At 38.7% G+C, this 25,509-nt stretch overlaps 1 long non-coding RNA gene across 1 annotated transcript in view; it reads left to right on the top strand.

Annotated features, from left to right (window-relative positions):
• Positions 19,491-25,509, top strand: part of LOC110405792 — a 458,825-nt gene continuing 452,806 nt past the window's right edge. The window contains exon 1 of the long non-coding RNA XR_002443108.1: positions 19,491-19,936. This is a non-coding gene — a long non-coding RNA (uncharacterized LOC110405792). The remainder of the gene's footprint in view (positions 19,937-25,509) is intronic.

Raw genomic sequence — 25,509 nt, 5'->3', positions numbered from 1 at the left:
GTGTACATAATGGAAATGTAGTCCATAGCCTTCGCAACCTGTGGTTTTGGTGTTTTATACAATAGTTTTGTAGCACTTTGACATGTTTTTTTCAGTCTGTCTCACCACTTAGATCTGGTAAAATTTAGCATTGTTTGGGTATTCTCCAACTATCTCTACCTTTTCTAGCAGTATAAGAAAAAGTTAATATCATTTTATATCATTTCTTTGTGTTAGGCTTTTACAGCCCATAAGAATACAGAACTTGCTACAGGAAAGCAAAAATAAAGAGAAAAAAAATCTCTGCAATAATTAAGCAAGTTCAGCTAATGATCTATTTTGTATTTGTTCACTACTCAGCATGTCTGCATAATTTTTGTTGCCCAGATCACTCAGAGATTAAAGTAAAGCTTACACATAAATAGATAATATTCCCCCTGTTCAGCTGTGCAGCTCCCTGTAAGGCAGAGGAACACGTATGTGCATATTTTATAATGCCACTGAGCCCACATTTTTCATTCTTTTTAAGTCTCAGTAGGTTTATGTCGCTGTGACCATCGGGCCTTTGATCAGCTTCACTGTTTGAAATCTCAGAGTGGCTAATAGCTTCCTGTTAGCGAGGGGGAGGAGATGAGCACTGAAGCTTACAATCACAGTCAGTCACTTGATGAACTCCTGAACTAAAGTGTTTCGGAGTGACTTTTAAGGAGGGAGTTTGAATTCACAGAGTTTGAATTTTGCAGTATTGGAGCCTCAGCACAGAAATGACAAAATTCCTTTCTAAAGAGTGGGTTAAGGAGAAAAGCTGGAGGAGTGCACAGAACATAAGTGTGCACAGTTGTTCAGCTCCAGCAGAAAGTGTCCCCCACAGACGTGTTGATTTGTGTAAGGAAAGTCCATATATATCTTTATTTGAAAATGGATGCTGTAGAGATCAGATGAACTCCCTAATTGACAGTCCAGTCTATTTTCTTCTCAAATACAAGGTTTGATTCTGCAGTCAATCTCAAAAAGAGACTGGGTATGTAATGTCCTTAGTGCTGTTCTGCACCATGCTGTAACTTACATGTACAAATGTGGATGCTGGAAGAGAAATCTAGGTAGTTTTTTTAAATACCTTGAGATATTTAGCATGAAAAGACAAATGTTTTGAACATACCAGCAGTGTTTTATACTGGCTGTTGATTATGGAACTGCTGGCCATCTTCTGGTTAAAAATAAAAATAAATTGTATTGTTTATGTCACCTCAACAAAGAGTAGTCAAAACAGTAACAAAAGGGGGATGTAGGGGAACTGTTAGGTCACTGCTGAAACTGGAAACTGAGCACCTGGTGAAGGAGTGTGGCTGGCCCAGGGAGCACAGGCAGATGGTTTGCACCTGTGCTCCCCAGGTGACCAGAAGGGCTGGATGCAGGGGAGACAAGAGAGCATCTCTTGGACCTTAGCTGCTTCCTGAGAGGGAGTGCTGCATAGCCAGAGAGCCCCTTCACCAGTTGGGTGAGTTCAGCTCTTCTTTCTGTATATGGCTACTGGCCTACCTGGGGGTACTTTCCCTGGTATTGCCAAGAACCTGTCAGAAGCAGTTTTGTTTCTTTGTGAGCAGAACAGGGGAAAATCCAACACCACTAAATGCTTGTTTCTCACAAAGACATAGTAATAAAAAAGACTTAGTGATGCACCATGAGGCTTAAACAAATTTATTATATAACTCCATACCCCAGTTTTAGAAGGCCAGTTAATAAAAAGGTGTAGAGACTCCTACTCAAGTAGGTGACATGATTCACTTGATTGAAATGTTATAAAATCAGTAGTTATGACTTCTTTAGGAGGGATCATAGAGGTAAATAACTCTCTTGTAAAAATCGTTTGCTAAGTGAGAGATACTGAAATAAAAAAAGAACCCTACAGTTTGAGAGAGAGAGATGCTGGAGGCTGAATGCTTCAGGAAGAACACAGGAATTTCTAAATACTGTATGCTGCAACAGTGAAACTATTTTATTCAGTACTGTGAAAAATTTTATTAGTTTTCCTAATTAGAGGCTGTGGAACTGACTACAGAGCTAAATGGTAGTGATTGTTTAGCTGTCCTTTGTTATTCTGAGGTATATTTAATGCAAACATTCAAAATGTACTTTCATAACACTAAATAAAAGTTATAAACTGAGCATCAGAGAGCTGGGGTCACACTTTCAAGATGGTGTGCCTGCATACCATACAAGAGTGATACTACAAATACTGGTGAATCTGTGGAATACGGCTGTGGTGGGATGTTAATTGAAAGAGTTGTTTCAGTCCAGACCATAAATGCAATAGAGGGGAACTGAGGGCAGGTATAAGCATGCAGTGCTATGTTTGACTGGTATGGTTCACAGTGATCTCCTTCCATTTTAGCTTTCCTGTTGGAGGATTTTTTTTTTTCGGTGGTGGTGTTTTTTTGTTTTATACATAAACAAGATTCCAAGAAGCAGTGGAAAATATGCCAGGTATTGGTACAAGTACGTCTGCCTTGCCTCTGAATTTGAACTATTCTACACAAGCTTAAAGTATGAAGTTATTCAGGAAGCCTACCTATGCTTCCTGGAGAGGTGCAAGTTTACTATTATGAAACCTTAATTTAGAAAAAAAAAAAAAAAAAGCACTACAGAATCTTCAATATCAATGAAAGAGTTTTGCCAAAGATCTTCTTGGAGGTTTGTCTTTAAAAAGACCAGAAATTGATTTTAAAGGTACAAGAAAACAGAAAATAGATTCAAGAAGGACTATAGAGGGCAGTGTTCTGCAAATCCCCTATTCTTACCATCTCCCCTCAACAGCATCCAGTCTGTGACTGTCAGATGAATTGGATCTTGCATTGCAAAAGGCACTGTCTACCATAGGGAAAAATGTGTAGGAGGCATTGAGGAGTACTCTGAGAACAAGAGTATCATTTAAAGAATGAGTAGCTGCTGACTCACCAGAAAAAAATGTCTGCAGAGGCAGCTAATTTACATATCATGATACTTAGCTTTTGTAAACACTGCCTTCTCTCTACAGAGGGCTGTGCAAACGTCTGATCATATATCACTTACACAAACATATTAGTTCTCTTAGCCACTTTGGACCTCTCCATTCTCATGAAATATAACCCAATCTGTAGTCTCAATTTAACTTGTTCATCTGTCAGTGCAGTTTGTCAGGACAGAAAAAGGGAAGTAAGTACTAGAGTTTTCCAAGTTGCTTTGGGGAGTAAGGTATCCACGTCCTACTCAACAGCGAGGGAACTGAACAGTTAATTGCCTTTGAAGGTCCCTACTTCTTAAATTCGTTTTATATGTGTATATATATAAAATGTATGTCAATTAATATTGCCTTCAACTATTGTTCCTTCCTTTTTTTTTCTGTAAAACTCAAGACACCAATAGATTGGATAAATTACTACGGCTTCTCTTGCTTCTGTGTGCTCTGCCCCAGAGCATGATATGTACTTTCTGAGCAGCCCTCGTGGGCAGGGCACTGGACTAAACCTCAGAAATTCTGGGTTGGATTTCCACTCAGTCTGCAATGTTGTACCTTTTTTTTTCTTATTAAATGATTTAATACAATGCCACATGTTTCTGAAAATGACATCCTTCCAACAAATTCGTAGTTTATAGGACTGTATGTATAAATATGAATACATATATTCATACATATACACACAGACATATTCAAATTCCTAGTGTGGAACACTAGAAGTAGAAACATCCCAACAAGGGAGGATGATGTTATCAGAGAAGTAGGGTGCATAGGTTCACAGCAGATATAACAAATGTGTCTTTATTCCATTTACTTCTTCACGGGCAGAAGTTGGTAATAGACTATTTTAATACTTTTTTGAAAGCTGCCTTGGAAACCTAGCTACTAAGCCATAAAGGGAATGTATAAGTCCCCAGAAGGCTTCCTTTCTTTTATTTTATAAATATGTAGAGGGAAAAGCAAGATAAAAATACAACTTCAAAGATAGATGTAAAATAATTTTCCTTTATCTATTATCTTGCCTACTGCAATGCGCTAAAGCAGTTTTCTGAGTGTTATGGAATTTAACGTTAAACAAAAACAAGCAGAAACAAAAATCTGTTCTAATTTCCTTCTAATTACTCGCTCAGAACCAATCAAGCTACTAGTCTGGGGAATTTAAGACAGCGCGCATTATCATTTTACTGTATTTGTTTTTACTTAGAAAATTTGGTTACTTTGCTACTGAATAAAAAAAGTAGAATTTGGTTATAAATGTAAATAGCGGATGATTTCTTAAAATATTATTTAAATGATCTTAAGGCAAGTTAATCTTTAGGTTGCTCTCTTGCTCAACGCTACTGGCTAAGGAAATATTCTACCCAAATCTCAGTTCTTCTAAAGCTGCTGAGCAACTTCAAAAATTAAAGCAACATTGTTTTAAAGACATTTCAACTCAGCATTCTTATCCCCATTTTCAAAGAATGTATTATCAAATACTTCTCTTAAGATCCACAGAAGAAACAGTAGGAAACTGATTTCTTTTGCATCTGCGTTTCAGTAGTCTGTCATATGGCGAAAACTCTCACAATTTTTTTCATGTAAATGAAAGAAAAGCACAGGTTTAAGGTTTTCAGAGTGTTACCTGTAGCCACAGGAAAAGCACAATGTTTATTTGGGTTATTGTTGCTTTTTTAATTTATTGTATTTCTTTATGCTGAGTCTGAAGTGTTACTTACCACATTTAGGAAAGTATGTGATTTGTTTTCAGAGGAAACCATACTCCTAAATTCCTTAGAAAAATCTCTCTCACTAAATATATTATGACCCTAATTTCTTGAATTAACAAACAGAATGTTTATTTGATTTCTTTGTATGCTTAACAAAAAAAGTTACATTGATTCCAAACTACAGGCAAGGCAAAAAGAAGTTCTAATGAATTTGTAAGCAAGGAGAAATTCGCCTGTTACGTATTTGTTTTCCTGCAGCTTTATAGATGTCAGTAGTGGGTAAGGGGTGAAGGAAGTTTGTCTTTCAAACTATCAGTCTGGTGTATATAAGGCTCTTTCATTTTTCTTCACCTGAAATGTGTATTTCTGAGTTATCTGTTTTTTCCATGTTGGCATATTTATATAAAACACCAGTAATAACATTTCTGTTGGTGTCAGAAACTAAGATATGGAGAAAAAGCAGTGCCTATATAAAACTTACTTTTTTGTATAATTAAATGTGAAATAACGTGTTAATGATTTTGGCAACTTAGAAGAGCAGAAAAACAAACAAACAAAAAACCTTACAGACAAGCTTAAAAAAATTCAGTTTTAGCCTCCTGTCACTCCTCCAAAACTTCAAACATTTATATAGTAGTAAGAATGCCCGGACAGAAGTATGCCTGAAGCCAGGATACGGTTTCTGGGAGAAGATGAGGAAATTGAAGGAAGGTCCTCTCCCATTCTGCATGGGACAAAGGTACATATGGATCCATGCCAAATATGCATTTCTTGGTTTTGCTGCCCTTCCTTGTTTTACTGTTTATCTGTGTATAGCCTTCTTTCTTACTTCATATTTATGAAGTTGAACGTTTTAAATCATCTTACTTCAGCTCATGATTTTTTTCACGAAAAACTCGTTCTCTTTGCTTACCATCTTGTTGGATGCGGTTATTTACCTCACTCATCGGTGAGTTCTGCTTACTGACAGAGTCACTGGGTCAGCTATAGAAAAGAGGCTTTCGAATGGCAGCACAAAAATTCTCCTTGTGAACACAGAGGCATTTGCATAAGCATGGGAGAGATTTCTGAATGCCTACAAGGCAAAGCCTCGTTGTGCGGGCTCATCGTTTGGATACAAACTTTATTCTTCTGCAGCATTATCTAGTTTTGTTCCACCACTGCAAAACCCTATTCTCCTTGGTTTCTTAGTCCTGAGTGAGAACTATAAATGTCATAATATACTGAGTTAATGAGGGAGCACCAGCCTGGGCTCCCTGCATGTCTTTGCTTTGTGGTTTTAAATCAGAAATTCAAACCCTTAAATTTATCCGAACATAGCCTCTTTTTTGCCTGTGTGGTTTAATGTGGCTTAATTAACCAATATCTTAAGTGAGGATTCAAGTACCCATGTAGATTAAATGAGCCAATTTAGGATCCTGCAGGAGCTGAGTCCCTCCGAAAATACATTGTATCTCTTCTTCCACAAAGGAACACAGAAAACACTTAGAAGGTACAAAAGGACAACAAAAAAGACGAGGACAGGAAACTTGGCTCTTTCTTTGTTAGAGTTCTCAAAATCAGGTCTGTGTCAACAGAAGACTTTGACCTCATCCTGTTAACACTTTATTCTGGTACCCCCCAACCTGAGACCACAGGGCCTCCTCTATTCAGGGTTGAGGAAAGAAGAGGCCTGCTGCTTAATCTGCAATGATGACCAGGGGTGTCATCCATGACGGTCAATGCCAACTGAATGAAAGAACAGAGAAACGTTATCTTGCAGTAAATGCAGTTTTTACATGACTGTTGTGCAGCTGGGCCTGTCTTGGCCTGAGAGTGCCAGATCCGCCTGGCCCATGGCTGGCTTTAACGCTCACGCTGGGGGTGACGGCTGTACCCCTGGGCTGACCAAAGCTCTGGGAGGGCCCTGAGGAGAGCAGGAGCTGCAGCAGTTGCAGGCAGCACCAGAACCAGCCCTTCATGTGGCCAGGGCTGCACCCGGGCCTGGATCCATGGGGCTTCAGCCAGGTAAACTCTACCTTTTTGTTTAATGCCTATGTGATATGCATTCCTTTTTAGCCCACAAGGTTTTAAGTGTGATGCTGTTATTCTGGGCTGATAACTTCATCTTGCACACAATGCCCCAGCAGAGCTGCTGCCGCCCCGAAGGTCTCACGTTACTGCAGCCTTCAGATGCTGATCAGTGTTTATTGCTGACAGTTTCCAGTTATTTTCTATTATGCACTCATTTTTATATGGTTGAATATTCATCGCAACTGCAAAGGAAGGTTCTCAGCTAAAAAGCCAACTTTTGCATAAATGAGGACACGGTAGAGTAAAATTCCTTATGTAGAAATGCTCTAGAGATCTACCAGTAAGTCAGAGGAACTATGTTACATTTAATTTCCACAGAGACATAAGATACCAACACGAAGGAAAGAGAATGATGTACTTGTTAACAGTTACCATAAAGGAGACAGTGGATTTAGCATATTTAAATCTTTAGAATTAAATATTGAAATCAAAAGATTTCTCTGAATTTAGCACCTAAGGCGATGCTATTGTTGAAAGAAAAAGTATTGAGGGTGTTAAATGATAATTTTCTATGCACTTACCAGTAACAAGTATTTCAAAATTGCATCCTTTCTGTGAATTTATTAAAAAAAAAAAAAAAAAAAGCTGCAGCTCACCACACCTTGTGTAGACTATGAAACAATTAATGGTGAAGACTTCTGGAAACAGAAATGAGATTTGTTTAAGTAATTGCTAAGATAAACATTTCAGAAATGCTGAGGTCCTCATTTTAAAAGTAAGCAAGATTTCTAAATCTATCAGGAACTCTTGAGAATGCTATGATTTGTTATCTCTCTGCAGCATTTCAATGCTTAACTGCCCATTTGGAGATACTTTGAATCTGATTAAAAAATAATAATAATGTCTGAGCGTTTGGGATATCTGCAGAATTCAGTCCAAGCGATATCAGTTGTGTTATGATCAGACTCAGGACTGGCAGTGATCCATTTGCCAAGTGATATTCTAATATAAATATAACCATAAAAAGGTATTTTTTGTGACTACTAAAGGTTTGCTGCCTAAATGTTGGTGACCTTGCTTCATCAGAAATGGATTGTGCCAATGCAGTGACCTGTATAGAAGGCTGATAGAGCACACATGGGTCAAAATGGTTTGGTGCCTATTCCTCTGAGCATGTATGGACTCTAGGTTGCTAGTTTTCATTGCTGAGGAGCAGAAAATAGTGTTACTTTTTTACGGTCCTTTGTCCTGGATCAGTGTTAATCCTGTATTTATTTTACCTGAGTTGACAGAGATTTCTGGTCTATTTTACAAATGCAATTGCTGGTATAAACAGTTTACATGGAAGTTGATTAGGAGCTGTTTTGATTAGACAATTTTGCTCCAGGAAAGCTGAGTTAGTGCAATGAACTCAGGATCAGGAATCAGTTTTTTTTTCAGAAGGGGAATTTCTAGTCATCTGAGGAAGAAACCTTGTTTAGTAGCTGCTGGCAGCTGTTAGTCCCTTGGCTAGGAGCTCCTACAGAGATGAGGAGAAAGGCCTAGCCTGGCAACCACCAGCTTGAATGCCTTGATGGGCTGCTCGCAGTTCAGTGATGGAGATGATTTTTTTTTTTTTTTAATCTTGTTCTTTGGCTTTCTTTCATTAAAAGACTTGCTTTCTTCCTGATGAGTACTGGGGAAACATCTTAATTTTCAGGTAAGTTTATGATACACGTAACTGTTTTGTGGTCAGTTCCATTTACAGGAAAGAAATGGAACATTTTCACAGAAAAGAATTGGTATCCTAAAAGTATTATTAAAAAAATATTTTTTTTCCAAACATTTAAAGTGAATACTCAGCTTATGTGGTCATTCACTAGGAGCGCTGTTGAATGTAGCTGTTTTTATGAAACTATCTTGATGTTCCTGAATACTGTGCACAAAAAGAAAGTATCCTCATTTCGTTAGTCACTACTTAGGAAAATGACTTTATATTTCTTATTTATTCTTCTTGAATACAGAGCTGAGGCTTTGTCTTGATTGTTATGCCCTATTGGAGTAAAAATATAATTACGTACAGTTATACTAAAGTAACAACAGATGAAAAAACCTGTGGTTTTTGTAGGTAGCTATTGCAGTCTGTTTTACTGGGTTGGCTTACAAGACAAAAATTTTCATTCTTTATTTGTATGAACAGCCAACTGTAGCAGCACCGATGTCTGTAACTGGATTTCATTATGGAAATTCGGCTAAAAAGGGCCACAGGCACAGAAATCCATTAAAATGTTTCTATTGCTTTACATATTCTTCTGTGATAAAAATAGCCCTATATTTGAATTTAAGAAGCTTTCGCCTAAAGGGTAGCAGATGGATATTAAGGAGATTATAATAAAGAAGAGTATTATTAAAAAAAAAAAAAAAAAGCAGATGGGGGAGTCCCATTCTTTCATATTTAGGAAAAACATTTGTAAGAGCAAAAGGTATTCTGAAAATTGACTCTCTTCAGGTAATTAATAATAGCTTGTTGATACTTTCTTTTACTATGTGAAGGTCTGATCCTAAAACAGGCTTGTTCTGTAATAAACTGACACAACTGGCAACTAAAAATTTGGATGGATCTAGGACACTTGAATTGTTGTTACTGTAACTGTGTAAGACGTGAAGAGTGGCTGCCATCTGATCATATTTTGAAATGAACATAAAACGCTGTTTGGCTTATTAAGAGTTTGAAAAATCAGTCATCACAAGATTTTGAGACTGTGCAGTCATCCTAGGCAATTTCCCCTGCCGTTTTGTATCTGAACTTTTTTCTGCATTTGCAAAAGTGCCCTGACAGATTTAAAGGGTCTCTCAAGTTTCTTGGAAGCTTCTGGTTCCCTTAGAGTGCTGGCTGAGCTTTCCAGCAGGTTTTGCTTAAAACACAGAGGTAAATTCTTACCTATTGTGGCTGCACTGCATAGCTTGATACATCTTAATTTAGGGACAACCATGCTTGCATGATAAGCTGAAGAAGATATGCAATACATAGCTCCCAGAAATGCTGGATTGGAACATGTTGGTGCACAGAGGCAGGGTTGTGACAAAACTGTCCAGGCATATGATACAGTAAAGTAATAGCTTATTGCTTCTTCGAGCTGGAAAATCTTTCAGTAGTTAGGTCTGCCATGTCCTGCATCCCATGGCCTTTGGGGAAAGAGATTCTCAGGTTGCAAGAAGTCGCTGCATCCGCTGGAGGTCTGTACTGAAAGAAAGAGCAGCTGACAGGAGGAAACAAATTTCACATGCAGCTCATCTGAAACACTCTGGTGTGCTGGCAGTAGGTGTCCCATTTAAGTCTGATGGGATTAGCTGGCTTCAGTGGGCTTGACATCTGTGTGGCTAAGGTTACACTTCTCTTTCTCTTTAAAGTGTCATGTCTAGCTGGCCCTAACAACATTTCAGTGATTGCATTCTCTTTCTTTTACTTACTATGTCTTGGTTTAATATTGTGAGCTGTGTTATGAGGAGGGATTTGCTAGGTATTGCTCATGCTATTTGAGTGAGCTGTGGGGCTCCTCCAGTGAAAAATAAGGGAAGAAAGGGGTGGGAAGGAAACAATTGGAATAACCAAGAAGGGTTAAACAAAGAGACAACTGCTGCAATGCCTAAATGTTTTTGGCATCCCTTTAATGTGAAACCTTTTCATCTGAGTTACACCTTCAGAAGTCAGATCTCACTAGACTCCCTTTGAGTTTTGTGCTTCCATTTCTGTCCTAATTACCTTTTTCAGAGGGAGATCGCTCTTCTGTTTTAGTGGAGGGGAATTTTTTCATGCAAGGATATTTTTATATATATATATGTGTGTGTGTGTGTGTGCGTATATATATTTGTATCTAGAGAGAGACTCAGATGCAAGTCTTTTGTTCTTGGCACTCACCATATGCTACTGTTTAATATTTAATCAGCCCCACCTCATCAGAAACACTGCTGGCCTCATTAGATAATTAATGGCTGCCTGCATCTCATTTGCTTCAGTTGATACATCTGCAGCCAGTAATTAGAGCAGGAGTTTATTAGTTGCACTGGCTTAGTTTATTTGTGAAACAATCTCTCCTTTGATTGAAGCCGCTGGGATTGGCATATGCGGACGGCCTGCCTCCCTGTTCAGTAGGGCTCTTTTGTTTACATTTTTGCTACAGTTTTGCAACGCTGCACATCCTGGCAGTCCTAGGAACAGTTGGTGGTGAAGATTTGCCTTTTATAATTTAGGAGATAATTGGGTAATTCAATGCAGTAATGCTACTGCAAAGCAATTCAGTAACTTTGGGGAGGGGGGAGGAGGGAAATCTGGTAGACAATTTGTACATTTATAGTTCTGTTTCTTTGTGGTTTTTGTTTTTTTTTAATCAAACATCTTAATAAAAATGCTCTGGATCCATGAAGGATATACATGAAACCTGCAAAGCACCATGTGTTGGCCAAGCTTGGAATCTGAAAATTTTACATGGATGTGTTAGCTAAAATCATACTGGTGTTCTCAAATGTTGGAGAGTGCACGCCAGTAACCTGTCCCTCATAATAAACTCCAGGGATAAACCTCTCTGCTTGATCTGTCTCCTCATTTGCAACGTATAAAATATACAGTAATACTTTTGTCTGTCCCTGTGAGTTTATGACAAATCTCTCACTGAGTAGTCTAAAGGAAAACCTTTATACAATTGACTATATTAAAATAATGGGATGAATTGCTCCTTCCTCTGAGAGAAAATGCTGAACCTCATGTTGTCAGAATTTCGGAAGATCATTTAGTATCTTTATACCTCCTTGGGTACAACAGCAATCTTGATTAAGGGAACTTGTTTTCTCTGAGATGGAAAGTCTCATGGCTGTTTCTTTTCCACTTAGGCAAGATTCTATACCGATAGTTACCCAGCCAAGCAGAATTGGAACTGGGGAGCTGCTCCCTCCTCATTGCTTACTTTTGCTTTGCATCTTTGTAGAGCAGTTTCCCTTGGCATAGTCTTTATACATACAGATTTTGCTTTATTCATTTCTGTAATGGCATGTTTATGCATTGAACAGCCCTCGTCAACAAGACGCAAGAGTTAATGGTTAACATGGGGGAGAGAGATGTACTGAAGCCATAGAATCATAGAATGGCCTGGGTTGAAAAGGGCCTCAGAGAACTCAAAGAGGATTCAGCTTTTGTGAATATCTGCAGTTTGGTCTTTTTCTGGTATCAGCCTGACAGATCTAGCCATCCTTGCCTGTGTGCAAGGCTTCCTGTAACTAAGCCTTATTTCTTACAGTACTTCTGTTTCTACCAGCGCATGTACTTCTCAAAGCCTGTCCTACACCTGCCGTGCACTGGGATTCCGTTTCCTGCTTGGTTGACTCTCATACAGCTGTGGAAGGCTATTGTATGGCTGTCTGTTTGCCAATGATTTTTTTTTTACCTTCAACCTTGCTAAGGCAAAAAAAAGGTTCCAGTCAAAATTTAAGCTAGCCCTTCTGGACAAGCTTAGGCAAATTACTCCAGGTTCATAGCATCTTCTGCCTCTGGAGGGGTGGGTTAAAAGTTATCTTGGGCAAATTATTCAGTTGACGATATAGACTATCTTTAAATGCTTGGGGCCACCAACTCTGCATGCCTGTTCTTTTCAAGCAGTAGTGAAGTGCTAACTGCTGTGCCTTTAGCTGTCTGTCCCATGCAGCCCTCTTTCCACCAGTCTGTGTGTCTGAATTTTTTTGTTTGCTCCTTATTTCATGAGACGTATTTTGTGCTGATCTTAGCTGCCTCTCCATCATAGTTGACTCTGTCCTGATGTGTAGAGATCTAACCCTGGAGACAAGCTGGAATTCATCCTAAGCACACCATTAAAGAAATGGCACTAGGCAATCTGGTTTCACAATTAGAAGGGAGTGTCAGTAAGTGATATCTTTACCATAGGAATTCCTTATCAGTCTTCAAAACATGAAAAAAAGAAAACCAGACAAACATTTTCTCCTACTAGATAATCCTTTATCATGTCTCTGTAGCTTCACTTAGCCTATATGGCAGATTCAGTGTGTTTTGACAGTTCTGACCTGATGAAAAATCTTGTGCTGTGTTGGTAATTGATTGTACCCATAAATGACTCACGGACTCTATTTTGTTTCTGTTGTTCAGCCTGTCACTTGAGCTTTTTGTTTGTGTTTTCTGGTTTGATTTCTCCACAGTGAGAATGGCTTTACATTCTCATTCGTAAGGGTGTTGGGCTGCTTCTGGAAATGGGGGAAGGACAGAATGCTGTCAGTGCTTTGTGAGCAGAGCACGAGCCTAATGATTGCTGCCTGTGCTCCATCAGGTATGCACAGGCTGCCCGGACACTGCTGCCTGAAAATCTGGGTCACGCTGGTTGGTTAATAAGTGCTCCTTCGTTCATACTTTCCTACGATTGTTTCTCTCAGTGACGATGTACTGAACCCCAGTAACGGTTAACTTCTGCTTCACCCTGTTACACATATGGGGCTACCTGCTAAAACATATATTGGTTAAATTTCTAAATAGCAATACAAGATCTGCCTACGTGACTTTAGCATTTAGCTAGACCTGTACTTATCTATGTACACTGCCTGTATTCCTTCGTGCATTCTATGTATTTGAACATACCACGTATTTGCTAAAATGTCTAAAAGGCAGCTCTTATCTGAAGCTTCCCAATGCTATCAATGCTGTTTTAAATGCCGAGTTTTTTTGACCTGATTGTTACGTGGTGTTTAATAAAAACCTAAGAAGGGAATTTACAAGACTAGAAAACAAATCTTAATGTTTCATTAGGAAATGGAAGTTTTCCAAATTACTGCAGTCTGCTGGCAAGATTTTTTTAAAGTAAAATGTGAATGAAGTATATTTCCACAAGCTGAAAACTAAGACATATGTAACTGACATACATAATAGTGAAAAGAACACTAGAATGCACATGAGCTACTTCGGTTACAAAATGATGAAAGGTTACAAAAGAACTCTTTATATCCTGTTTTCTTTTTATTAAAACATCGTAATATCATTGTTGTCAAGTTTATATATTCAGAATCTATCTCCTTTCAGTAATCTCAGGCTTGCTGTTCTCTCCAAGGAACGTAATTATATTGGTTCCAAATAAGGGCTATTTGATCTCATTTTATTCCTCCTTTGTTTCTGCGCAATGAAAGCGAGAGGAACTCAATTAAAGTGACTTAGTCTAGTCACTTGACAGAAGTTGTAACAAGTGAAAGGTTTGATTCTCTCCTCCATTAAACTGGTGTTTTGCCAGTGTAACTACATTGACACTATCGGAGCTGCATTGATGGAAAGCTGGTATAATGGAAGAAAGGATCAATCCTGAAGTTTCTCCAAATAGGCCATTTGAACGAACTACCACTTTCTTTCTCTCAGCTGAATTGAAAGCAATTTAATTGGCTTTCAAAGTAGGCTATTCTGTGTAGGATTCTCAAAGTGAAGGTGACCAAAGTGAACAAGACATGTTTGTGACAAAGATTTTGTTTGCGTTAATATAGGATTAATATTTTATAATCCTATAAAAGTATAAATTTTACAAGTCACATGCCAGTGTTTGTCGCTGCTGCCAGATTCTTAATGTGGGAGTGGTACTCATTTATTTCTATGGTAAACTAAAGTCTTATACTTCCTTATCAAACACTAAGTGTTAACAGCTGCTTTTTTAAACAACGGCATGGATTTCAGGTGGTATGTACTCATTCATCTTTAATTTTGAACTCAGGTAATCGTTCACCATCCTGAATATATGTTTTCTAGGTGTTAAGTCAGTCTGTCTCTCCGTAAAATCCCAAGATTGTACTTGCTATAGCCTGCAGGGATTGTGAACACTTGGTAATTACTCCAAAATAAAATACTGCTATTGTTAGAATGAAAATTGAAAACACTGCTGCACATATTGCTCTCTGGAAAGTCCAGAACTCAAGGACATCATTAGAAATTTGGAAGGATTCAGTTGAGAAGAAAAACGCCAAGGCTTCTTACCCTCTGTGAAATACAGGAGTTGATTTTTAATGCTTCTTATAACCGCTGTCTTTTGCATAACACTTGGCTTTCTCCTCTCCAGCTGCTAATTTAGATGTTAGTCAGAATCTGGGCTATTGGAATATATTTTTGGATGAGTGATGTCTTTATAGAGGCAACTTTGAAAGACTGAGGATTAACCTGACTGGCGAACCTAATCTTTCCCTCTTTTTTGTATAGGTCTGAGGCTTTTAGGTGCTTTTGCTGCTCCATTCTCCTCTATATAACTTTCTAGATGTGCATGCATTCTTTAATTTTTTTAATCACTGTAATTTTTTCAAACCTTATTTGGAAACTTATTTGCATATACGTCAATAGGGAAAGGCAATTATGCAGCACTGTCGTGTTTCAAAGATCTCTATTAATGTTATAACAGACATCAAATACTTTTCCTTTATTCCTTTTCTTTTGAATCATAGAATGGCTTGGGTTGGAAGAGACCTCAGAGATCATCTAGTTCCAAGCCCCTGCCGTGGGCAGGGTTGCCAGCCTCTAGATCAGACTGCCTGAGAACGCATCAAGCCAACTTAGTGCACCAACCTTACTCATCCTATAATGCTGTTGTGAAGTTTGTGGTCACTAAGTTTTCCAGATTATTAAGGTTTCCCTGTCAAGCTTTATCTGGGAAATCACCTGAAATTTCTTGCTTTCTCTCAGGATGCACTCATTTCCAGTGTGCAAATTGTTCAGAACTGTTTTTCCTGCAAGCCCTCAGAGGTGTGAGAAATATTGTTCGTACAGTTAAGTTAGTTACTGACTCCGAAGTGAAAGGAGAAATCCTTCAAGACTTGCAACTCCTTTCACGTGGATCTATCTCCCGTGCCTAGGTTAACCCCACCATTTTTTTCTGAAATCATTCTTCCTCTTCTCTCATGCTTCTAAGAAGTAAGACTACAAACAAAGACAATATGCTTGCTACCCAGTATGTCAGAATTGCAGCCAAGCAACAGATGAAGAAAAATAAAAATTGCAAGTACGGAGGTATTTTGTTCTCCTTTCTAACCTTCTAGTCAATTTGAACTTGTCTAGAATGCATCTAATGATCCCTGGGATATTTAATCAATTCCTGATTAAGCAAATTTTCTCCTTGGATTCAGAGGCAATTCAGTGATTAGTGAATGCTTTAGACAACTCTTTCTTTGGAGACGTTTTACCACATCCAATTTTTGATACCAAATAAGCGTCATAGTTTGAAACATTCTGGTGAGAACTATTATTCAGATGATAAAATGGGGAGATGGAAAAACCTCATCTTGCTAAAGATTTTTCACAGCAATGATCTGCATCTGGTTGCAGCTGCTGTATCATGTTGCACCTCATAAGCTCTGAGAAACAGAATAGCTGAAGAAAACTGGGTATACAAATGTTCATGAAAAATCAAATATAGGAAATTGTGACTGCCACATAATGGGACTATTAGATTTGCAATATATGGCATGATAGAAAAAGTTCAATCAATGCTATTTACCCTGTCTGTAATTGAAGAACAATTGGCCAGTGACTGAAATAAAAGGGCAGGGAAATATGCTAGGAAAATAAATTCAAGGAATCTTGCTGTCAGGATATTGTATAGTGAAATAAAGTTGTGGCAGAAAATAATGGTGCAGATAGTGGAGCTATTTAGAAGCTTTTTGAATAAATATTAATTAACTAGAAGATGTGATCAGTCACAATGTGAGTGTTGAGTGGTGGGGGGAACCTTCCTGTCTTCCTGCCAGTGCTCTTGCTGACTTCCTTTGCCCAGGTTTTGGCACCGTAGATCCTTGGGCTGGATCACGAGTTCGACCTCCACAGGCTCTTGGAAGATAGATTTCTATCATCTCTCCTAAGAATTTCTAACCTGTACTTGGGTTGTGCTCCCAGCCTGCTCAGAACCTTGAACTGTTTGGGATGTTCTTTTTTTTTTTTTTTTTCCTCACAAAGAAACTGCACAAATCTTATTGTTCCCCTCGCCTCTTTTGGATTAAAAAAATGTCTGATTATTTTTATGGCAAATATTTTTTCATGGAATGAAAATCTTTTAATGTCAGTCTTCTAGATGACTTTTCTTACTGAACTTGATCTAATCTGTTAGGAAAAATCAGGAATAGAGATTCATATTTCAGAATCTTGCATTTTAGACTGAGCAGGAAAATTACTTTTAAAGGTTGAACTCCGATCATCTGTAACACTGGAGTGAAACAGTGGGGCATTCTGCAAAGTAGATCTGCTGCTCTGTGCAGAAAACATTGCATTAAGGGGAGAGTTTGCATTAAGGGGAAGTCTAGGCTATGTTTTATACCCATCTAATTCTGCTACCTACTTGTTCACTTGAGCAGTGTGTGTATTTTCCTTTTTTTATCAATTATGCATAACTTAAGCGCTGCTACTGTAAGCGCTGCTTACAGGAGCACTGCAAACCCTTTCAGTATTGTACAGCCTCCCATACGTTTGGGCCCTACAACACTAGTTTCACCTCCAAATACCCACTGCCACCCACCCCTTTGGCTTTATCGTGCTCTCAAGAGGAGCTTCAGTCTGAAGAGTTAGTGGTGGTCCAAATTCTGATATGTCTCTAACTCAGTTCACTCTTTGTAGAAAGCGTCCCATTCACACCTATAGAGGAGACAGTTGTCTTCTCATTATTAAATGTTTTATCCTTATTTATCTTATTTTAATTCAACTGTTCTGAAGTACTTGGAAAAGTAATCAAGTATGACAATGCTAGGGTTAATTAACAGTTGGTACGCTGCCAGCAGCTCCCCATGGATGTATTGATGATGATACTGATCTTATCTGATAGGCTTTCCTAGGAAAAAAATCCTCTAGAAAGAAGCAAAGATGTGATCATATGAATGTATAAGGACGGTAGGTGTCCTTCCTGCTGTTTTATGAATGTGTCTGAAGAATTTTCTTTGTGAGAAGAAAAGACATTCAATCTAACCCTTATCTGTATTATACCACAAAAATCTATCTTCAAATGACATCAAACACTTGTCTTGAAACCACAAAGCAAAGAAGTGTAAAGCAGAGTCTGAAAACTCGTCTTACAGATTGCACTGCAGTAGTACCATCCACATGAAGGTTGCTTGCTAAGTGAGGACATAAGGAGTTACTATCCATGGCTAGAGACTTGCCATATTTCAAGTTTCCGGTTGTCAGCTACTCACGTGTACCTGTGTTAACAAGACACATATCGAGGTCTTTGTTTTATGAATCTGGAAATCTTGAATTGTTTGTTTTAACTGCAGTGGTCTTGAGAGGCATAAGGACATTCACATTTTGCTGCTCAGAGATTTCTTTCTCTCCTGCTACAAAAAAAAAAAAAAGAAATAAGGTGCCAAGAAATCACAAAAGAAATTTAAAAAAAAAAAAAATCCACAAAGAAATCTACCGAATCACTCACTATAAGTGGTAAGATTTGCCAAAAATCCACCATCTCTGTATAACACAAGCTATCTGGAAATTCACACACCGTATAACTACTTATGTTTTTTTTTTTTTCATAGCCATCAGTGAAATGAACATACTGGGCTAGATATACTTACAGAGAGAGGTAAAGAAGGAATTCCACTCAGATTACTGCCAGTGGGGCCGTGCAGCAGAAATGTTAGGATGAGAAGTCAGTGCAAAATGGACTTGTCCAAAGGCTGAGGATGTGTTAACCATTGTATTGGGTTAATGTTATATTAAGTATTGCTAGAAGGGGTGGCATGTGAGAAGAAACCAGGGGTTGCCCCTGCATTGCACACGGCCTGTACTAGAAAAGGGAGAATTAAAATCAAATACAAGCACCTTCCTGGCTGGTGAGGAGGAGGTGAGAGAGCAGCTAGGTGGGTGTCACCAAATCATAAGAGCTGATAGAAGTTAAGATCTGTTCTACAATATTGCTGTGCCATTTTCACATCTCTCTGAATGTTTCTCAAGTGCCTTCATCCATGCTTTTCATTTGGAAAGCAAATAAACAGTTGTTTGTATTTTTCCAAAACATCAGAATAAATTCAAAATTTGACCTCATTTATTTAGCTGTAAGATTTTTTTTTTTCCATTCAGGCATGGAAAAATATTTAGGCTTTCTTGGGATTTGATTTCTTCTTCTGTTACAGATATTCTTGATTATAAAATTAACATTTTTGTTTAAAGAGTTTGTGTATTTGAAGTCACCTTTTCTTTGCGTTTTGACTTGCATTTTAATTTTGTTCTTCACAACTTCTGGTGTTGCCATCATTTTAATCTTGCTGTAACTGCTGTGCTTCTTTAGCAAACTCTAGACTTTTCTTGAACGCAGGATCCAAGATGTGTTTGGCGGTAAATAAGCAAAACTTGCCGATGCACTGAAATTTTATTTTCACAAGTAAGCTAAGCTCATCGCTTTATCTTGATTTCTCAAGTGCCTCCTGAAAAACATAAGACAAATCCCAACCTGATTTACCACCTTCAAAGCAGCAGCAAGGCGTTTACAGGGGGCTAGAATAGATGACTAATGGGAGCATTAAGAAATTAAACAGGTGCAGCTTCCTTACTGATTGCTCCATGTCCCTTCCAGGTTTTTGGACTTCTCCTAAGAATAGTACCTCCCCATAACCAGACCATGGCATCCAGATGGTGCAGGAACGTGTGCTACAGAAACACTGAAGAGACAAACACAGCGCTGTTAGTAGCTCATCAGAGTGCTCTTCTCCAGTTACTTCTCCAAAGAGGAATTGATCTGATTTTGGGTGGTCTTCTGCGGAGAAACACCAACCAAAACAAAAGTATCAACCCTACCTTCTATTCTGACTCTACCCAAAACTTGAAATGCATCACTTTCGCTCTGTGATTAAGTCAATTCATGGGATCCGTTCTGCATAAATGTTTCTCAGGAAAAATCCCTTAGTGACAGTATCACTGTTAAAACTGGTCAGCTGGGAGGGGAGTGGGACAACGAAAAGAACCTGAACTTCTTAAGATACACATCTGCATATCGACCTGTTACTCCAAGTCCTGCTTTCAGCCAACTCGGTGCTCGCAGCGCGCCGATGTTTGGCTGCAGCTGAGCGCGAGGAGCGGGGCCACGCGGCGGGGCAGAACCACTGCCCCGAGGGCAGCAGGCGGGGCGGGGCCCGCACAGGTGCTCCGAGTTCGGCCAACGGTTCCTCCACAGCACGGGGCGGTCACGAAGCTGTGCGGGCTGCAGGGCTGGGACCTCGTGGGGAGCAATGTTGGTGAGCAGCTGGATCGGTAGCTAGTTGGCGAGTGGTGAGTAATTGCGTTGCGGATATATATATATATATTTACATTGCTATCGTTGCGGTTTTGTGTCGATTTTCCTTTTTTATCTTTGTAAATAGTTTTTCCCTCGAGCTGTGAATTCCCTTTTGTTTGACTTCCCGCCCTCAGCCCACCGAGGGGAGGAGCGAGCGGAGGTCTGTCTGGCGGCTGGCTGCGCTGGGTTAAACCACAGCAGTTACAGTAACCTAGAACAGGAGCTGCTGGCCTCCTGTTTTGCTTCCAGAAGCCAAGGCTGTTGTGGCTTCCCTGGAACCGCTGCGTGACCTTCAAACTTGTAGGGAGCGGAGCTGAGATGCACAAAACCTGTGATGGGGCATAGCTGCAGCAAGCTGATCGAAGAAGAAAACTTTTGACCAGTTTCTCAAACCTCAGTATTAAATGTTTCTCATCTTAATTGCAAAACTTTCTTCGAAGCAAGGGCTGTAAGGAAGGGATTTATTTATTTATTTATTTATTTATTTATTTATTTATTTTTGGTGGTGTTTTAGAGACAAGACAGAGTTTTACTAAAGTGATTAGTCACGAGGAAGTGATAAAGTGACCAAATAAAATATTTGTCTTGATCTATATGAAGAAGTTCTGGTAGTAGCTCACTGTATGATTTCTTGGACTCTAAACTTCTTGGAAGGACTCTTGACAGCCATTGTACCAGGGATTTTGTTATTTCTGTGTTTCAATCACATAAAGAGTCAGAATGCTGTAATACAGCATATATTGGTAATACAATATATCGATGACTTCTGTGCTAACATTAACGAGGGGAGAAAAGGAGGTGAGATATGAGGATGCAGCACAGAGAGGAATTAGATTTGAATCAGGTTTGTAACATCTAATTTGAGCTGTTGTTTTGTGATATCAGCTTAGACCGTCTGCATTTTGGTTGCAACAAGCTGCATAGAACAAACAAAAACGTTGGTGGCAGGGTATGTGGCATACAGCCTTTTACAAATTTAGTTTAAAGTAAATGCACTTCAAAAGTAACTTTTTTTTTTTTTTTAAATGGCCTTTTCTCTAATTTTCTTAAGTGTAAGAAAATGAGCTCACTTCTTACTCAAACATACGGTACTTTATCAAACTTGTATATAAATTACTTGATTCTTCATACTGCTGATATTCTTCCAATTGTTTTAATAGACCATAAAAATGGTAATACTGTGGTAAACCATTAAACGCTTAGCCATTTAGCCCAGCAGTATTCCTTGTTTAATAGTTTTACTCATTTAACACTTACGATTTGTAACAGAGTAAATCTAATTTTAAAGTAGGTTGAGGAAGTTAAACCACCTCTGGGGAATAAATCTACACTCCCTTACCTGGAGGGCAATACTAATTGCTATCCAGACCCAGAACAGGCTCAAATGAAGTCAAGCTTCAAGGATTACTAATGAGTGAGGCTTACATTGTGTGAGCTGAAAGTCTTTGAATGCTATTTTTTACTTGAGAAACCAACTGAACAAAAGTCTGAGAAAATCCATGCAGTCGGTAGACTGCTGGTGCTTTTAAGCATTAGTAATTATCAGCCTTCTTCCTTGGGATGTTAATGATAGTGGTTTGACCTTACCCCAGCATTCCTATCTAAATGTGTAACTTAGCCATCAGTTTGCTTTAAATCAAGCACGAAATCTGTCTGAGTGCCATTTCATATGGATATTAAAAAAACATCAGGGTCTACTTGGCTGCTTTTGTCAGCTAAATCTTTTGCAATTCTGTGAATATATTAACGGATTAAACTGACCTTCCTTAAATTTTGTATTGTAAGTTTTTCTTTGCACTGAAGAGGAGCTCACCTGCTTTTATTCCAGTGCATGTGAGCTATTCACAGGTGGTTCCTTATATCATTACTATTAGTATTATTTTGTCTTAGATTTATCTAGTTATATCAATGGCAAGGCAGAAGAGCTACTTCATGTAGAACCCTTCATTCCTTCCATCAGTTTTCCACTGCTTTTATGTAAATCCTGAGTTTGCTCTATTCTATGGTTGTCCTGTGTTTCTTTTCTCCACCTTCAGTTTAGGTTTTTTTTTTTTCTGGAATACAAAAATAGACTCAAAAATGTTCAAAAAAACTAGCAAGCTGTTTTTAAGACCTTTTCAAAACAAAAAAAAAAAGAAAGTGTTTGTAATGATTGGCTAGAAAATTGTAATGGTGAATAAATTGTAAAATAAAATACTTTGCAGGCCAAAAGAGAATGGGAGAAAAAAAGATCAGGTCTCTGTTGCTCATTTAAATCCTGTTCGAGCCCAGAGGGTTTAATAGGTACTTAAGTGGTGCCCCAGAGAGTGTGATGGGAACTTGCATGGTGCAAATACCTTCATCTGACTTTCTGCAGCAGCTGAGTTTTGCCCCCAATGGCCAACCTCAGTAAAACCTAGCTATTTTCTTTGAATAATAAAGCTGTGGAAAATCCTGCAAGTACATGGAAATCAGAAGTAGGAATAGGCCCTAGAGGATTTTTAACCTAAATAGAAGAGGCTGTATCTTCAGCTCTGAAAGCTGTTACTGTTTCACTATTCTTTCTTTTTGCCTCTGGGATATTCCTGAAACGTGTGCATCTTCTGTTCTGTGAGATGTACTTGGCTTCCTTAGATGTAGGGAGAAGCAGGAGGAGCTGGACGATGGCATGGCCTCCAGCGCTTTGTTTATGAGAACACCCTTCCAGCAATTTTATGTCTGCATGAGGTAGAATTGTTTCCAGTCTGCCCTTGAGCTGTGGATCAAGCATTTTACTTCCTCTTACTCTTTTCTGCTTTAAAACTTTATATTCCTTTTCCAGAGTTTTTAGACAGGTGAGCTTTTGTTGTTTGCAGTGGTGTTTGAAGCACTTCCTGGTTCCTAGCTATATTTCACAGTTGATTGTGCTAGCGCTGTGGATTTCTTTCTTTGCAAAAAAGCTAACCTGAGACCAGGCCCAGCATGTTGTTTCTTCTTCATAATAATTGTAGGACAGTGCTGTAGTGCAGTCATTGCCTCAAACTTCTTGTACTAGGGCTTAGTTTAAAGAAAGGGGACTGAGTGCTCTGTTCTCCAGAGCGGTGACCTGGGGCTGTGTGCCAGCAGGGTCCTGTACTGAAGGTCTGGTGAGCTGAACTGACTGCTGGCTGAATCCCTCCTGGGAAGAAAAGCCACATTTACCTGCTTGTTCTCTAGTCCTCCTGTTGCTAATGTTTGAAAATTCCTCAGATTTCTTTCTTTCTTTTTTTTTTTTGAACGCTTATTTATTTATTTTTCCAAAATGAGGACAACCCAGCTAGTGACCATAGCACTAGTATCAGCTTGTCCTAAGGGACTGTGCAGGGTACCTTGGACTCCCAAGGCTGGCCATCTCCAGGAGAGCAGCGCTGTGTACACTGCGTAGCTCCACGTTTCCAAATTTATGTATAAAGTACCACAGAGAAGTGCTACATTGGCTGTTGCAAATAAAATATACATCATTCCCTATGAGTGGGAATTACCTGATCCGTTAGTTTAATCCTCTGAGTAATTACTGGTGTTGTTCTGCTGTAGCTGTTGTTTTGAGTGGCCACTTGATACTGGGGTTACTTCATATATTAAGAGCAAGAAAATTTGCTCAAATAACAGTGTGTCATCTCCTGGCAATGCTGATTACTTAATGGTGATGAATACATAGAATACCACCTTGTTTATTGTATGGCTGATTTACAAAAATAAATTTCCTTTTCCATGGAGCATTGAGAAACGTACGTGCAATTCAGTAGTGGTTGCTTGTGTTATTAGCTCTTGTCCCTCCACAACAATTTGCCAAAATAATTGCCTCAGCCACAATGACCTTGTTATGTGATGTTTCTAAGATATGCAACAATTTATTTCTTACTATAGTTTTCTTGTTTAAATTAGCATAATTTCTTCTTAAAAATAATCAATCTGACTCTTCTATTCAGCAGTGACATAGAAATTGTTTATGCTATTTTTACTTTCTTAATATTTTAGGTTATCTTTTTTTGGAAGACTACTAATGATAGATTAGGAAGTAAACTACAGCTTTCATAAAGCAATTACAGTATGTAGCTTTGCTTCTATGAGAATTGCTTTTAAACATCAGAGTGAAATTTATAATGAAGAACACTTTATTTTAGAGTCTGCTTTTGTAAAGCCTATCTGAAAATCTGTGCAGATAAGAGTATATGTAGAAGAGTAGCTGCTAGCTTTTGTTTCCTGTCTTACTTAATTACATAAGGGCTGCACCAAAAGTAATGCCTCCTACTTTATGATGTTGGCCCACACTGTCAGAAGCGGATGGGAGCAGAGGTTGAACCTTTCCACCAGTATCCCATTACGTTTTATTCCCATATGACAGACAGCAGCAGAGAGGCACTCTGACAGAATGGCACCTGACATGAAAGTGGGAATCAAACAAAGGTGTGTCACTGAATTTCTCCATACAGAAAAAATGGCACCCACTGACATTCACTGATGCTTGCTGAACACTGATGGAGACCAAACAGCAGATGCGAGCGCAGTGAGGCAGTGGGTGGTGCATTTTAGGAGTGGCAACAGCAACATGAAAGTCAATCCACGTTCTGGATGGCCATACAAATTTTTATGGCATTCAGGTTCTTGTTCATCACTGGTGAAAATGCATAGATAATGGTGGTGACTATGCTTAAAAAATAGCTTTTCATAGCTGAAAATTTGCTCTTTCTAGTAGTGTTATTTGATTCTTTGTATCAGTTGTAGTTTCCATGGAATAAATTAGAGGTGTTACTTTCAGAGCGACATATGTGAATCTATAGGTTTCTCTCTTTATTGCTGGTAGGAAAAGGAAGCAAGCGTGTTGTGTACTGATTGCATTGCTCTTTTCTGTTGATCTTATTGATTGATATTTGATCAATGAAGTGAGTATTGTAGATGTTTGTTAGAATTTCTACTGATGTAATCATTCCAGAAGTCAGATTCCCTGTTTTCCTGGCTCTGTGCTTATTATCTTTAGTTCCAATAACATTAATGCTAGTTTAAATTGTAGCTTACAAACCACACTTAGGTGTTCACATATTTTATATCCAGCATCCTTTCGAAACGCTGGGTTGTTCTATTCATTCTGTCGAGGTATCTAGAAGTTCCTATTGTAGGCCGGTTTGAGACAGGGTCGTCTTCTTACCCTACCCAGAAAATCTCTCCAGTCTGGAAGAATCACCGAGCTTCTCTGTGGTGAATGGCCGTGTGGGAGTCATTCCATTTGCCTTCCTTGTATGTTCTTCATATGTATCCAGCAGCTCCACGTGCTCGCACAGACTTGCTGATTCTCATGGATACATTCGATATTTTTATTCTTTATGTCTCTTGTAAGTTCCTTACCAAAATCTTTTGGGGTTTGTTTTCATGATTCCGGTTTTATGTTAATCTTGTCAGAGTTTATTATTCTTAATTTTCTCAGGTGGATGCAACTTCTGCTTTTTGAAGGATGTCCTTTTATGTCTAATAGCCTCTTTTACTCGGCTATTTAAGCACACCAATTTTTCTGGAAGCCCGTTTAAAATTATTTTTGATAGGTAATATACTTGTACTCTGAGCTTTTACTGTG

Source organism: Numida meleagris, chromosome 13 (genome assembly GCF_002078875.1).
Source record: "Numida meleagris isolate 19003 breed g44 Domestic line chromosome 13, NumMel1.0, whole genome shotgun sequence".
NCBI lineage: Eukaryota > Metazoa > Chordata > Aves > Galliformes > Numididae > Numida > Numida meleagris.
The sequence above is the reverse complement of the archived record's forward strand: the minus strand, read 5'-3'. Positions and strand labels throughout refer to the sequence as shown.